Source organism: Odocoileus virginianus, chromosome 6 (assembly GCF_023699985.2).
Source record: "Odocoileus virginianus isolate 20LAN1187 ecotype Illinois chromosome 6, Ovbor_1.2, whole genome shotgun sequence".
NCBI lineage: Eukaryota > Metazoa > Chordata > Mammalia > Artiodactyla > Cervidae > Odocoileus > Odocoileus virginianus.
Genome location: NC_069679.1, coordinates 40,736,804 through 40,745,516, shown reverse-complemented (window position 1 = coordinate 40,745,516; position 8,713 = coordinate 40,736,804). Strand labels below are relative to the sequence as shown.

The 8,713-nt window shown below is 41.4% G+C and overlaps 1 long non-coding RNA gene across 1 annotated transcript; it reads left to right on the top strand.

Annotated features, from left to right (window-relative positions):
* The first annotated feature begins 485 nt into the window (after positions 1-485).
* LOC110130508 (uncharacterized) lies at positions 486-8,333 on the top strand. Its single transcript, XR_002311867.2, has 3 exons — positions 486-603; positions 6,619-6,778; positions 7,688-8,333. It is a non-coding gene; the product is annotated as an uncharacterized lncRNA (long non-coding RNA).
* The last annotated feature ends 380 nt before the right edge of the window (positions 8,334-8,713 follow it).

The window sequence follows — 8,713 nt, the reverse complement described above, 5'->3', positions numbered from 1 at the left end:
GAAAGACTGAAGGATTGTGTCTCTTAATCTTACTCTCCCAGAATTCTGTTATTAAATGTGTCCAGGACCGACAATGGGTTATGGATTCATTTGAAGAATCACATAATCCCTCAAAAATATCAGGACTCAAGAGGAATTTATAAGTAGAACTGCACAGATTTTGTGCTTACTAGAGTTAGTCAGTAGGGCTGAGACATATGGGTAATTTTTCTCTCATTAACGAATCTTTCAATACTTGAAAAGTAATTGCACTTATCTGGGACAAACAGCCTACAGCTTTTCTTACTTCGTATTCCACAAGATTCTCCTTCCCCAGTGAAAGAAACCTTCCATATTTTTCTGTAAAGGCTGCTGTCATTTCTCTCAATTCCTCCCTCCAAAAAAGAAAGTCACAAATTTAGCTAAAATTGAGATTGCAAAATGTTTCACAAGTTAATAGTTAATTGTCCCGTATTCACTCCTGACTTTTAGTGCTGACTCCTAAGCATGCCTAGAGCAGTGGTTCTCAACCAGAGCAATTCTGCACCCCAGGGGACAGCTGGCAGTTTGTGGACACATTTTGACAATCACAACTGGACTGTGGTAGGGGCTACTTGGCATCAGGTGGGTGGAGGTCAAGATGCTGCTAAACATCCAATGCATAGGACAGCTCCCTCAGCAAAGAATTATCCTGCCTGAAGTAGTGTTCTTCAGAGGAACAGGATGAGTAAATACCGAATTCATATTTATTTACATTTTATTATTTTTCATCTTTGTTATAATATGATAACATTTATTATGCTTATATTATAACAATATTAATATGTAGCACATTTATAATATTATCATATGATCACATTATATATTAATCATATAGTAAAATATAAATTCATTATATATAAATTATAAGATATAATAAAAATTTAATATTTATAGTATGATATATTATTTCTAATATGGTATGTTTCTAATATAATACAGCATATTTATAATATAGTATAATTATAATATTCTATTATAATAATATTATTATTATAAAATATTGTAATTGTTATAAGGAAATGGCTCACACTCTTATGGAGGCTGACAAATCCAAAATCTACAGAGCCGATGTCCCAGTCCAAGTCTGAATGCTGGCAGGCTGTTGTGGAACCTGGAAGAGCTGACTGATGTCCCAGTCCAAAGGCCATCATTCCGAATGATTCTCTTTTATTCAGAGAAGAGTAAGCCTTTTGTACTATTCAAACCTTCAACTGGTTGGATAAGGCTTACCCAGCATTAGGAAAGACAATCTGCTTAACTCAAAGTTCACCAATTTAAACATTAATCTCATTCCAAAACACCCTCACAGAAACACCCAGAGTAGTATTTGACCAAATATCTGGGTACCCTTATACCCAGTTAAATAGACACATAAGAGTAACCATCAAACCACTGAAAATGTCAATAGTGCTGTGGTTGAGAAATTTTGATCCAAAATCATTCTAGGCATGTAATAAATGCTCAAAAATGTTTGTTGGTGGAATAAACTGTCTTGTGTTTACGTTAAGACAAACAATGGTTCAAAGTGGGGTATGGTGCTCCAGGGATTCGTGGAGGAGATGGGCCAGGTAGAAACTTGTAAATATGGACGGAACTTAGGTAGACAGGGAGGTACATTTCAGAAATGGGAGAAACCACATGAGCATGGTGCATGCAATAAGCCAGGAGGGCTAAATCCCATCAGCTAAAACCCTAAAGAAATACTTTGGGATCTTAGTAGAATAGAACCCATCATTAAATTTGAATGAATGATGTGGTCTTGCTTTTAAACCAATTGAAATTATATGTTTTGGGTAAGGAGAGTAGAAGAAAATGCATCTTGAGCACCATTTATATTTATATAAATAGCACTGCTAATCTATGGGACTTCCCAGGTGGCTCAGTGGTAAAGAATCTGCCTGCCAGTGCAGGAAATGCAGGTTCAATCCCTGGGTTGGGAAGATCCCCTGGAGGAGGAAATGGCAACCCATTCCAGTATTCTTGCCTGGGAAATCCCATGGACAGGAGAACCTGGCAGACTACAGTCCATGGAGTTGCAGTCAGACAGGACTTAGTAACTGAGCATGCGCGCGCACACACACACACACACACACACACACACACACACACCACAAATTTATATTAGCACATTTTACAAATGAAAGCACTGAGACAGCAAGACATTAACCACACAGTTTGGAAACTTTTGCTTCACAAGTTTGGTAAATGTGCTTACTTCTGACTGCTGACATGAGTTGTGTGTTACTAGAGATAATACCAATGGCACCCCACTCCAGTGTTCTTGCCTGGAGAATCCCAGGGACAGGGAAGCCTGGTGGGCTGCTGTCTATGGGGTCGCACAAAGTCGGACACGACTGAAGTGACTTAGCAGCAGCAGTAGCAGCAGAGACAATACCATTAACGCACAGGATCACATGGTGTTAACAGCATGGGCTCTGGAGCCAGGGCATGTGGGCTCAGACTGGCTCCACCACTTAGTAGATCACAACCTTGGGCAAGAAGCCAAACTTGTGAATGTTAAACAAGTTCATAAATATAAAGCAGGCAGAACAGGGCCAGACAGGCACATAGAAAATGCTCAGTCATGTTGGCTATTCTTATTACCATCATTCATTTTAATCCCAATTCCTTAACCCCAGCAATAAGGTTCTGCCGGATTCCTGCCCATTTAGTAAACGTCAAATTGTCTGGTGGCAAAACTGAGGAGGCATTAGCAAGTCCTTTTCAGGACTTTTCCTAACTGATTTCAATAGAATACTTTCACAGATATCTCAAAATGAAGTGATTTCAACTGCACTGCTTGGGTTTAAAACATTTTCTCCTGCAGCCTCCATATTAAGCCTGTACTTCAGACAAGCAAACAGTAAAACAAGCATGTACAAGCTCTGCTCTGAGTAGCCAGCTGAGAAATGATGCCGTCCAGAGGTGTGTGTGTGTGTTAGAGAGCTAGACAGACAGAAACACAGATGTGGGGAGGGGGAGAAAAGGAGGATGTGTACCAGACAAGTTGGAGTTTCTGAGCACAAGGCATCAGGCTACAGGTGGCAGAGACTCTTACACATCCCCAGCAACTGGCACCTTTAATGTAACTTCTGTGTCCAATTTTCAAAACAAACAAATAGCAACAACAACAACAATAAAAAAAAAACCCACAGTGTGTAGGGAAGAGGGGGGATTCTCCATCAAAGTTAACTCCATGGCTTTTTCAAAGGCTCAGCAAATAGGGAAAGATCCACAGGGCGGTCCTAAGCTACTGAGGAGGCTGGAAGTGAGGCAATGAAAGAACGGGGCAGAATGAACCTAGAAAACAGACACTAATGGGAACCATGATGGCTGAAGGGCAATGGTATGGATGGGAATTAAATATGTCCTGTGTAGAATCCAGTTACAATGAGCAGGTATAACATACTATCTTTCTACTACTTAGAATAGTATAAAAATGCAGTTCACTATCAATGGGTAGAGCGTTCCCTGTCATTACAGTGATACAGGAAGAGGGTGAATAGTCATTTGGGGATAATCACTATGGGGTAGTGACTTCCTACTTTAAAGTGATTTCTAATTATAGAGTTCCCAAATTTAAAACTTACATTGCCTATTTAGATGTGAGGTTTAGATTTTGCTTCTTTTCTTTACCTTCCTTAAACTTAATTCTATACTAGTGATAGAAAAGAGTTCTGTTTCCAGATCCAGCTCTTGTTGGTTGTTCCTGGCTGCCTGTGTAATGCAATAGGTTGGTGATGTCTGCCAAGGACAAAAGAAAAAGCAAAGGAGTTTCATTTTCCATTCTTATTGTATATGCAGCAGCTATAATATATAATAAGGACAATATTTTTAAACTATTTTTAACCTAATTCTCAATGAGCAAAAATATTCCCTTCCCATCTTTTCTTTCCATTATATGGGTTAGGGCATGTGGTTTACTGCCTCAGAGAAAGGGCAGTAGGCTGGACCCACCTAGATCAAAGAGTCCTTAAGTAGGAAAGAAGAAAGTTACAACGTAGAACAATTCCCAACAGACAAAAGAGAAAGTAGAGATCTTTCTGGGAGAAAGTGGAAGGTTCTGGAAAGGATAAACCTGGGAAGAAGTAGCTGCCTGAGACACCCCCTACCTCTGAGACTTAACTCAGGGCAGGGAGTAGGGACAGATAGAAACTCTGAGGGGAAAGAAGGAAAAGTTGAATGCAGAACAGATCCAGTACCCTTCCCATTTAGAATTCCTGGGGAGAGAGCACCTTGCCCTGCACCTGAGTCACCATGGGGCAGCCACAGCATGCAGAGATGACAATATGGGACGTGCAGAAAGAAGGAGGTCTGGACTCGGTGCCCTGAACATCTCTGTTCACACAAAGTGTCTGGAAGCTCCCACCTCGCAGGGGTTAAAGAAGGATGCAGAGTTGAGAGCAAGGGGCCCGCCTTGGGTGGCCATTTTGAGAGGCCAAGTGACCAGATGGAGAGTGTGGCTGATGCTCAGAGGATCTATAAGGCCAGTAAGGTTTGAAACAGGGTCAAATAAACAGGGGACGCCACCAAGCCCTGAAGGTGCCAAGCCAGCAGAGCCCAAGTTACACCACTGTGGTTGTGTCTACACAGATACACAAGGACAGAGGCCAGGTGGACTCCAGACGGAGGTGAGAGGAAGCTGGGAGAAAAGCACAGTGTTCTGGCCAGGCGCCTTTCCCTACAGGATGTGAGGATGGGATGCTTCCCTTGCTCAGAGGCATCGGGGGCTGGGGAAGGGAGGGGACACCGTCTGAAAGCTCTGCCATGTGAGACTAAACTTTAAACTGACTAATTGCTCCAAGGGTCCTTATAACTCAGGGAAGACCGAGTTCCCTTCCATTAGCAAGTGTAAGTCATTGTGGAAGACATGGTCAAGATGGAACTGCTTTTTCCAAACCTGAGCCTGACTATTTCAGCATCTCTGCCACCTCCCTCATACACACACACACATACATATGCTCACACACACACATACACACACACTGTAAATGTCCATGCAGTCAATTGCTCAAACCTAACAAGATTAGCTAGAACAAAGTTCTGGAAGACGTCTCAAGAACAGAGGGAAAGAAATGAAAGGACTGGGTATGCAGGAGCAATGGCAGGAAAGAAAGAGAAGGAGAGATCCACCTGAAGGATAACAACTAGCACTGCTGAATGCTGCCCATGCAACAGGCTCTTTGCATGCTCACTGCTCCAAGCACCACCAGGAGACAAGCAAGGCAGCTATCAATGGAGCTTGTTAGAAATCCAGTTAGCAGCTCAACTGCACCTCTATTTTTCCTTTTTCTTTCCAGCTTTATTGAGATAAATAGACATATAATACTGTGTAAGTTTAAGGCATACAATGTGATGACTTGGTGCATATATTGTTTACCATATACATATTCATATATATGTTTACCACAATAGGTTAGTTACATATCCTTCACATTCCATAATTACAATTTTGTTATTGTTGTGATGAGAACATTTAAGATTAATTCTCTCAGTAATTTTCAAGTACACAATATAGAATCATTAACTATAGTCGCTATGCTGAAATTAGCTCCCCAAACTTACTCCTCTTATAACTACTGGAAGCTTGTACCATTTGCCCAACTTCTCCCCATCTCCCTTGCCCTCCAGGACCTGGCAACCACTGCCTACTCTGCCTCTATGAGTTTGGCTTTTTCAGACTCTACAAATAAATGAGATCAGACAATACTTGTGCTTCTCTGTCCCTACTGCATCTTAGCATGATCCCAACTGATCTGTGTTGTCATGTGAGTTTGAGAGGTACTACAAAACATGATTTAACACAATCAAATCAACAGTTCTATGAATTAAGGAGTATTCTCTCCATTCTGCAGATGAGCAAACTGAGACCCAGTCAAGATCATATATGCACTAAGTGGCAGAACCAAGACACCAACTCAAGTAATCTGACTCCAGAGCCCACCCCCTTCTCTGTATCAAAAACTTAGCCTTCTTCACTGTTTCTTTTTCCAGTCAAATGAGTGATTACAATTGCACTGATGCATGCCTAGAATGTTTTGGATTGGTCTGTGGAGTTACAGCAGTGACAAGATTTCCTGTTCCAATGCATTTTCCAAAGAAAAACACCAGATATTCATGATTCAATCCATGCCCAGGATTCTGTATGATCAGAGCCCCCTGTATTTTAAGCTTTTGGGCAATTCATAGCTATCATGTCTAAATTGTTCTGCTTGTTCTAAATTTGCCCTGCATGTGTACCTTTCAAGAATAGTTCTTTTAGCTGATAAACCCCTGTTTTCAAATGCAAATGTGTTTTGAAATATATCTGTTCAATCATTTCTCCCTCAAAATCATACTATAGCTGAATTACTCCAAAGGAATATGTACTGAAGCAGGGAACATTTTCAAGCATAATCCTGTGGTGCTTTTCATCTAGAAAGGTGACTAACAGCTTGCATAAACTTATACCCAGACTTAAATCTTAAAATCCCTGTGGAGTTTGCAAGGGGCATTGAGAAAGCAAGCCAAACCTGGGAAACAGAAATGTCTTTGCATGCTGACTTATCTACCAGTCACGAAATTAGTTCAATTTAAAATTTCTGTTACTCCTTTCAGCTCCACAACCACTATTTTCCTGACAGTGAGTTTAAAGAGCACTCTTTCCTGTGTTAAGAAAAATAAGAAATGGCTCCTGGCCAGCACATGTTAATTAAATCATGCAAGGTGACGATAAAGGATCTGAAGATGAAACCCATGCATTGCCACCTGATATGAAGTGAGTAATTATAAACATATGTTTGGAAAAAATGAATGAAATCTAGCCTTAGGTCTGGAAATTAACCAACCCTGTAACCTTGGGGAACTCAGTCTCCTCTCCAGGTTCATTTTTTGGGGAGGGCCTCAATGATTTCCTAAGACTCCTTCTAGCTTCACAGTCTCAGATTTTAAATCAGACCTTAATTATGTGCTAGGTAAAATGTATCACACTTAATTTGAAGGATGGCATACCAACAAAGATAGTTAAAAAGATGACAAGGCAGTGTGGAAACTAGTCATTACATAATACGGAATACAAAATGTTGTTTATACTCTTTCAAGCTATATAAGATTCTGTGTGCATGTGAACAGAAGCTGGAAGGAAAGAGGGAACAAAAAGAACCAAATGAGATCATGGGTGGGTGAAGTTTCTTTATATTTTGATTTTCATTAACTTGCTGTTTGATGTTAAAAAACCACACTTCATATTCTATGGAAAAACTACTTGGTAGTTTTTTATTTTCTCAGCTTCTAAGGGGATGTTAGCCCAGTTGATCTCACTGTTATCTATGGATTATGTCACTTTGTAGAGCTCAATAGTGTTTCCAAAGTGGTCACACGCCTGTGCTGCCATGGGTAGATCCCCATCTTCTCAGCCCAGACCTACAAACACAAATCCTGTGTTTGCGTTCACCTCCACTGCTGGCTGAGAGAGGACGGGTGTTGCACATAAGCTATCACTCAGAGCAGTGCTCAGCTGCTTCAGTCGTGTCCAACTCTGTGCAACCCCATGGATGGTAGCCCGCCAGGTTACCCTGTCCATGGAATTCTCCAGGCAGTAATGCTGGAGTGGGCTGCCATTTCCTCCTCCAGGGAATCTTCTCAATCCAGGGATCAAACCTGAGTCTCCATGACTTTTGCATTGCAGGCGGATTCTTGACCATAGGAGCCACTAGGAAAGGCCCTCAATCAGAGCACCACAGAGGGAAGCAGACCATGCAGGCTGCTCCGTCCTTCCTCTGAAGCAGTCCATTTGGAGAGTCTACCTTGTTCATATAGAAGCCCTTCACTGTCCATCCTTGATCCACAACCAAGGGCCCCAGAAGTCACTTTGAACAATATATCTCTGCTCCCCACCATGGCAGCATCTGATTGGGCCAGTGCTGAGCACTTGATCCATGATGGCCAATCAGAGCCTCTTTGCCAGACAACTGAAACTGGGACTAAGAAATAGTATCTCTTGAGATGGCTAAAACCAAAACCTGTCAGCATGCCAGCTTGGGTGTTTTGGAATACAGTAAGTCCCCGACATGTGAACTTTCAAATTGTGAACTTTCAAAGATGTGCACGAGCGTTACATCGATGTCAGGCCTAAGTGAAACAGCAGCTTGCCCTCCATCTCCTATGACTGATGATCCCCCAACTCTACCAATCTTGCCTCCTCTCCCTCCTCCAGTCAGGAACTCTTCTTGACTCTTCATTCAATGCCAGCCCCTAGATGCCAGCTGCTTTACTGTACTACTGTACTTTTCAAGGTGCTGTACTGTAAGATTAAAAATGTTTTCTATGCCTTTTGTTTTTGTTTACATGTTATTTGTGTGACAAGTATTAGAAACCTATTATAGTATAGTACTATAGAGCTGATTGTGTTAGTTGGGTACATAGGCTTACTTGGTTGGACTTAAGAACAATTTGGACATATAAACACACTCTCAAAATGGAACTCATTCATATGTAGGGTAAGTATTTATTACAGTAAACATTTCTGTTCACCCAAGTGGATAGCAAAAGCAGAGGAAGCTCACATAGGGGACAAAATGTCAGTGGGGAGAGAATGAGTTTATACGCCTTTTTGCTTCAGTCCCTTCCTCAAGGATGCTGCAACTTGCCCTTGGGATCCTTAACTAAGGACTCCTTTCAGCTTAAGCAAGGCAGTTGGTTTCTATAACTTGTA